Source organism: Narcine bancroftii, chromosome 1, assembly GCF_036971445.1.
Source record: "Narcine bancroftii isolate sNarBan1 chromosome 1, sNarBan1.hap1, whole genome shotgun sequence".
Taxonomy (NCBI): domain Eukaryota; kingdom Metazoa; phylum Chordata; class Chondrichthyes; order Torpediniformes; family Narcinidae; genus Narcine; species Narcine bancroftii.
The window spans coordinates 140,718,476-140,727,165 of NC_091469.1; positions in this window are offsets into that span (position 1 = coordinate 140,718,476).

The following is an 8,690-nucleotide window of genomic DNA, read 5'->3' on the forward strand; positions in this document are numbered from 1 at the left end:
GCTGTCTAAATCAGACTCTTGGTTCATTAATCACAGACTGCACTGACAATTCGAAAGGACAAGATGCTCATTATTTTTTTTTTTGGTACTAGGATTATTGAGGATATTTATTATCTATTTATCATAGGTATTTATCTTTTTTAAAATTTAGAGATCCAGCACAGTAACAAACCCTTTTGGTACACAAGCCTGTACTGCCCAAATACACCAATTCACCTATAAACTCTGCACCTCTTTGAAGGGTGGTTTTAGTCTCCTTTAAAGTTAATTCAGTTTACTATTATACATTTTTATTTATCTATTTGGTTGCAGAAAATACACATATGACAAAAAGAAATAATTGTCAATGTCAATCCTTCGATTTTCTTCTCTGTTCCTTTGTCACTGAGAACTTGAGTTTTAATCGCTCGAGATTGATTGAACGGCCTCTCCTCTCGGTGTCATCCTCTCCTACAAGGATAGTAGAAATCAGATCGAGGTCCAGAGCTTAGCCTATTCCCCTGAGAAAGAATGAGGATGCATGACATCTCATCACTTGTCAGAAAGGTGCAACGATGACTGAAGCGGGCAAGGCTACCGGCTGCCAGTCGGTCAATTGTCCTGTCAAACTGCATCCCAGTGTGGCACAGTTGCTGGAGAGAATTGAATTGGAGGTCAATCCATAGAGGAATAAGAGCAGCAGAGAGGATCACAGGAGTCTCCCTAGGTGTTTTCATGCGGAACTTCTGCTTCGAGGCCGGCTGCAGAGGCAGATAAAAAAATTTAAACTTGCCTGTTCATGGAGCAGCCCTGAAAGGCTGCTCCAGTGTTACTTTTAATGCAGAGCGGTGCCCCATGCATCATCGCCCATCATAAATACGCAGGAGAGTGATGGCCGTCTTCCCTACCCATAATCCCCCACGCAGCTGGAACTGTCCTGGGAAATACAAAGTGGTTCCAGCTGCGTGGGGGATTATGGGTAGGGAAACCACCCATTGCTCTGCCGTGTATTAAGCCGCTGGTGCTGACGAGCGGTCCCGAAGGCGGAAGCAGCCCGGTGAGGTGCCTGACAGACCCCGCTGGCCGCCACTGCCCTGACAACTTCCACTGCCCCCCTATCCCCGCCCATCCTGACATCTCCCGCCGACTCCCCTGCCATGGCAGCCCCTACTGGCCGGCCCTGCCCTTCACTACTGTGAGGCAGCACTTCTGAACTGCTGTACCATTAACGGGTTCCAGTATTCCAGTCCTTGTTCTGATTTTTGGCAATGCATAGCCAGTCTTGTTTTTGTTTATTTTTTCGATGGCAAAACTGATCGTTGAGAAAGATATATGCCTTCTTCTCCTCACTGTGCTGGCATGTTTAGGAATCCTTGGATTTATGTACATCATGGCACTACCTTTCCTAACTACTCCAAATCATTCATCCACTAATAGGTTTGTTAGAGAGGGCGTGGAAACAATTCCCAAGGATGATGCTTAGACTGGAGGACTTGAGTTATAAGGAGTGATTTGATAGGCTGAGATTTTTTTTTCCCCTGGAGTCAAGGAGCCCGAGGGGGTGACCTTAGAGAGGTTTAAGAAACCATGATGAGGAGAATTAGCGTAGTGCGTTGCACAATCATTTTCCAAGGGTAGGGGGAGTCTAATTCAAGATGGTATAGATTTGAGGTGAGAAGGGAAAGATTTAAGGGGGAGCTGAGAGGCACTTTTGTCACACAGAAGGTGGCAGGGAATGTAGAGTGAGCTGCCAGAGGAAGCAGTGAAGACAGGCATCATTGTGAGTATGTCATGACTGCCACAGATTTCATGAGCAAATGCCTGAAGGTTTGCCTACCAAAGAAACCACCCTCGTCTTTCCCTAATTTAAACCATATATGAATAGAGTGACCTGCTCCCGACTGAGGTGCAGATATTCAAGTCGGGTGACCCTGATCTACACATGAAAATCAGGTACAACCTTTGCAAGGCCATCAGGAATGCCAAGATAAAATGCCAAGCTGAATTATTGCTGGTTTATTAATTGATATTTGAAGAGGGCACGCCAAACCCTACCACTCCACACACAGCATCTTTCAGCAATTCCTGTCAGGTAAAAGATACAGGCATAGCAGAGCCAGCACCACCAAGCCAAGGAATCGTTTCTTCCCACGGGCAGTGAGACTGCTGAACGACCAAAAGAACTGCTCAAACTAATTTTAGCTCAGTAACAGACCATTTCAGCCCACGAGTCCGTGCCACCCATTTTACACCCCATTAACTTTCACCCTCGGTATGCTTTGAATGGTGGGGGGAAACCGAAGCCCCCGGAGAAAACTCAAGCAGACAATGTGGGATTCAAACCCTAATCCGGTCCTGATTGCTGGTGAGGTAAAGGCATTGAACTAACCACTATGCCAACCATACTGTCCACATCATCCGACTCATATTTACTAAACAAAATTGATTTATTTATTTTAATATCTGTATATTTGACCTGAGTATGTATTGTTTGTCTTTATGTGTGCCTGCATGTTTTGCATCGAGGAGCAGAGAATACTGTTTCGTCATGTTGTATTTGTGTATTCAGATGATAACAAACCTGAACTTGAACTTGAACTAGAGTCCCAGATTAACTATAGACATCTGCTAAATGTGGAAAGGCAAATTTGATATCTTGGGCTGCAAAATAATGATTGGGAAGAATTGCTAGCAACAACTTCCTGACATGCTCAATGCATTCTACACTTGTTCTGAACAGACTGCCTCGACTGCCGCACGTGCATCTATATCTGCACCCAAGGTCAGACCGACACAAACCTCAGATTGGCCTTCCTGACAATGAACCTGTGAAAAGCATCTGGTCCAGCCAGAATCCTTGACGATGTCCTGAGAATCTGTGCAAATCAGCTGGCAGCCATCTTCATGACATCTTCCTGCTCTCCCTGCTACAAGAAGATGTTCTCAGCCACTTTATGAAGTCTGATTATTAACCTGGTTCTGAAGAAAAACAAGACAACGTGGCTTTAAAGACTATAACACGGAGCCATTGATATCCATCATTATGAAGAGCTTCAAATGGTTAGTCATGGCCCACATTAATTCCAGTCATCCAGACATCCACAACAATTTGCCTACCATTATAACATGTCATCTCCCTGTCAGCACAATCTACTCTGGAACATCTGGACAACAAGGATATCCATGTGCCACTCTTATTTATTGATTGCACCTCTGCTCCAACACCCTAATCTTAAACAAACTTATCCCCAAACTCCAATATCTGGTTATCAGCTCTCCCACTCAGCACATGTATCCTCAACTTCCTGACAGTAGATCACAAGCAGAGAGAATTGTTTACAATCCCTCCTCCACGATAATCCTGAGCATCGGTACGTTGTAAGGATCTGCCATCACCCCCTTTCTTTATCCCTATACCATGACTGCATGGTCAAACACTGCTGTAACTCCTTCTGCTGGACTCAAACAATAATGAGATGGAGGTTAGGAAACTGATAGAGAGTCTGGTGGAATGACACCACTAATGTCCCTTAACGTCAGCAAAATGAAAGAGGCGGTCATTGATTTCAGGAAAAGGAAAGGAACACATGTCCTTGTGTACATCAACAGTGCTAAGGTGGAGATGGTGGAAAGCTTCAAGTAATTTGGAGTCCACAGTTTTAGGAGTATATGTCACCAACAATCTGTCCCGGTCTAACCATACAGACGTGGCCATCAAGAAAATGCACCAATTTCTTTATTCTACTTTCTTGGAATCCTGAGGAATTTTGCCATGTCTCCGAGGTCTCTTTCCAACTTTTACAGAAGCACCACAGGAAGTATCCTGTCTGGGTATACCACAACTTGTTAAAGGAACTTCGCTGGCCAAGACAGCAAGAAACTGCAGAGGTAGTAAATGCAACATAGGTTATCCTTGTAGCGCATCGAATGACTCAAAGACTTGTTGACTTAAAGCAAGGCTTTTATTAGCAGAAGACTGGAGCGTAGTACATCGAGGTCGACCAGTCCAGTCTGACCTGGGTCTGGTTCGGAGCAGCCCTCTATGACCTGCCAGTAGGGGTGGCTACGGCTCTCAGCCATTCACTACTGCTATATGTAAATAGATACCAATCTATACATTGGTGATAATATTCTGTACTTTCACAATTCTCCCCTCCATTGACTTGCCTATATGCCCCACTGTCTCAGGAGACCTACTAAAACATTAAAAGGCTCAACCAACCCCAAGCATGCACTCTTCCCCCTTTTCCATCAGAAGATACATGAAGTTGCAGATTCAAGGACATTTCTTTTCTTTGATGAGATCCTGAATGGATCTCACACTCGCCAAAGATGCAATTGGACTCCCTTTATTAACTGTTCCTTTCTCTATTCGTTGCACTATTTTTGCACTTTAGTCTACACCCTGCACTATTTTACTACTGTTTGCCACTCTCTACACTGCTGCTGTATTTATTGGTCGATTTATATGTGTTTTCGTTATTGTTGCATCACTTTATTCCATCCATCACATTGTTCCATCAGGAAGGAGATACAGAAGGATCAAAATCAGGCTGGGAAATAACTTCCTGCATGATGTAATTGTATAAATTATTCCAAAATATTTGTACATATTTATTTTATATTCTGTCTATATGCATATATGTGATTAATATGTGATGTGCATTGGGTTTGTATATGTGTGCACCAGGTTCTCATCTGGTTTTATATATACAGACAGATGATAATAAACTTGAACATGAACTTAGAATTGTGGATAATAAAGAAGGTTTTCAAAGATTGCAACATGACTGGGATTGAGAGATGGCAGATGGAGTTTAATGCTGAGAGGTGCTTCATTTTGGAAGGAATAACCAAAACAGGACAGATGTAGTAAATGGGAGGGCACTGAAGAATGCAGTGGAGCAAAAAGATCTAGGAATAAGGGTTTGTCGTTTCCTGAAGGTAGAATCTCATGTGGATAGAGTGGTGAAGAAGGCTTTTAGTATGCTGGCCTTTATAAATCAAAGCATAGCATACAAGAGTTTGGAGATGATGTTAAGACTGTTTAAAGCATTGGTGAGGCCAAGTTTGGAATACTTTGTGCAGTTCTGGTCGTTGAATTATAGGAAGGATTTCAACAAGGTAAAGAGATTTACAAAAGTGTTACCTGGGTTTCAGCATCTGAATTACAAATAAAGAAAGATTGAGCCGATTAGTTATTTATCTCTTAGAAATTAGAAGGTTGAAGGGGGGATTTGATAGAGGTATTTAAGATTATGAGAGGGATAGATAAAGTTGATGTGGAAAGGCTCTTTCCCTTGAGAGTAGGAGAGATTGAAACAAGAGGTAATGAGTTAAGAGTTAAGAGGCAAAAGTTTAGAAGTAACATGAGGGGGAACTTCCTCACTCAGAGAGTGGTGGCTGTGTGGAATGAGTTTCCAGGAGAAGTAGTAGCGGCAGGGTCCATTTTGTCATTTAAAGAAAAATTGGATAGGTATATGGATGGGAAGGAAATGGAGGGTTATGGACAAGGTGCAGGTAAGTGGGACTGGAGGAGAGGACTTGGTTCGGTGCAGACTAGAAGGGCCAAGATGGCCAGTTTCCGTACTGTAATTGTTATATAGTTATTTGGCTGAACTTGCTGTGTGAGTTAGATTGAGTAGTGTGTAAGACAAAGTAGGTAAGAACAATCACATTTGATCACCGGATTTAAAGGACATTTGGGCAGGTATGTGGATAAGAAAGGTTTGGAAGGATATAGGCCAAGTGCTGTAAAATGGGATTAGGTGATGGGCGCAGCTTTATTGGTATGGTTGAGGTGGGGTGAAGGGACTGTTTCCATCCTGTAGAACGTCATGACTCTGCGCATCAATGTATCACTGGACAACTAAGTTTGTGGCACAAATGAAAATATGCAGCACAAATGAACAGATCCATTGCAGATTTTATTTTACTCTGGCTCCGTAAGGAAAACATTTATGATCCAAGATTATTTTATTGTCATGTAATAAAACAGAAAATGTGATATTGCGCCAAATTTCCTTTAATCTCCCATAAGGCAGGCAAAGATTTGCAATCAGATGCAATTGCCCAGCACCCCTTACAATCAGAGAAAAAGAACCAAAAGAGTTTCTCCCCAGAATCATCAAGAGACCAAGGGCTTGCCTCCAGTGCTCCTGGACCCACACAGCTTCCAGCAACCCGAGCTCCAGATGCATATCTGGCATGATCAGGAAGCCTTGGCATCTTCTCATGACCTGGTTCCAATAATTGGCACCCTTTCCGTCCGCAGCCTGGTGTGAGTCTGTCGTGTAGGGATAAGTATCAGGTTCGGTGGGTTCACAGAGAGACAAGTCATGTTACAATCACACATAATTTTAATTAACACACAGGGAGAATGTTAAACAGTACTCGATTACTATTTCACTGAAGCAATGATATAGACATTTACCACAGACCTAGGTTGGTCTCCAACAATAGTCAACACACTCACACACTTGAGTACACACACTATGAACAGAACTCTTACACACACCTGGTTCCCTGTACCTATGGAGGCCTTTTTCTCAGCAAGTATTGATCTATTGCAATACAATGGCTCAGCTTCAGACCAGTGCACACTTTACCCTTGACACTTCTAGCGATGTCCACAGAAGTGACTTGGCATGGTGTAATGTTCAGGGCTTGGACAACGAGGCAGAGAGAAAGAATGCGCTGTGCAATTGGTGCTATGTACAGTGCTAATCTGTGCTTCTAGCCAATAATGACCCTAGGTGATTTAAATTAGCCAATGGCAAAGCGTGCACCAATAGGTGGCTGAAAACCAACCTTGATTGACAGATGATGTGACTTCTGAATGAGTTTCAGAAAGGGAGATCATGTGACCACCCACAATACACACATTCTAAACATGGAAGGGAGGCCACGTTTCCTCCACATAAAACATTACACCGTTGGAAGTCACATTACTATGTAATCAATACACAAATAGCAGTAATTATAAACAGTAAGCTTTGCATACATACATACATATATACACATACATACATACATGCATACATACATACATACACACACATACATATGTACTACATACATGCATACAAACATACATGATTTATATATATATTTGAAAAAAAACCCCAAAAAGATATTTAAAAAATTGATACAAATCAAGTGGATCAATATGTACACAAGTGCATTCTATATGTTGGGCAAGGCTCCTAGTAAAAATCAATGACAACACCTCACTAGCTCCCCCTAACCAACATCCTCGTTGTGTTCCCAATGGAGGAGCGTGCTGTGGGAGCTCATCCCCAGTGGCAGAGGGGAGGGGAAGTAAAGAAAATTGTCTGGTTACCGATGCCGGCCTGGTTTCTCTGGCTTGGCTGGCAAATGTGTGCACCTTTCCACCAACATCTGCAAGTGGGCATGCAAGGTCATCCATGAGGTGCCAGAGCCCTCTCCTGGCTCGCGCACCCTACACCTTGGCTTCATACGTGAGTGCTCCCTAAGCATCGAGCCCAGATGCCCGTGGCTGTGCTCTTCCATAGTGAGGTATGGGGTAGGCCGGCAGGCATACAGCCAGGTGGACCTGGAACGCGCATTTCTCCCGGCTATCATTTCACACCAGGATACCATTCCTGCTTGTATTCTCTTTAAACAGGTGCCACAAGTGCCTGTTTTGGCTCTCTATGATGATAGCCAGGAGGAATCAGGATTGAAAGCAGGCCAAATTAGTAGTTTTAAATAAAAGCTCCTGAAGACCCACCCCCATGAGTTATTTGTTTCCGTTAATGGAAAGGCTGGTGGTACACTGTCATTGGTGAATGGTAACAAAAAATACACAACATTTTTATCTTGTGTTTGATCTATGAGATTCAGCTTCTAAACCATAACCATAAACAATACCCCGAGTGTGCTTAAAGACACTAAGCATTTACAAACTGGGGATGCTGAGGACCAGTGTATCCTACCTGTGTAGCAGGCCCCTGCAGCCCCTTACACACTGGACCCTAAATTGCCTGGGCAATTTAAGGACGCTCCCATCCCTTTGGCGACACAGTGAGTGATATGTCACGCACTTACCATGTTGCCAGAGGCCCCGCAGGGAATCCCCATTTCCCTGTGTTGACCTCCAAAAGGTAAGTGGTCAGGGTGGGAGCAGGATTGGGGCAGGGGTGTTGCAGGGAGGGGATGCTGTTGGGGCTGGGGTGAGTACGGAGTGGGAACACTGTTGGGGCCAGGGGAGGAACGTGAAGTCAAGGTGGTGGGGGGGGGGAATGCTGTCAGGCTGGTGGGCGAATGCTGTCAGGCTGGCGGGGAACGGAGTGGGTCGTCAGTGGAGCGGAGTTGGGACAGGAGCAATTCCAGCATTGTGGTGGATTTTGGGTAAGGAAGATGGCAATTCCACACAGGTGCTGATGTCATTTTCTACGCATGCAGCTATCGATCGCTTACAAATTGATCAGCAAAAGCTACACGGTACATGTACATGAGTAGACGATCTACCTCCGAGGAAGTTTTGCCTACCCGTACAGTTTTTTTAAAAATTCTACCCACTAATTTGCCTGTACACAGGTGGATAACCTGACAAATTGGCAGGTTCAACTCATGTTCCAATCCAATTTTTAAACTCCTATTATTACTATAAATTAGTAAAACAAAATAAAAGGTCTATTACAAAATCTGCACCCAGAATGCATATAACAAAAGATGAAATCGAATGT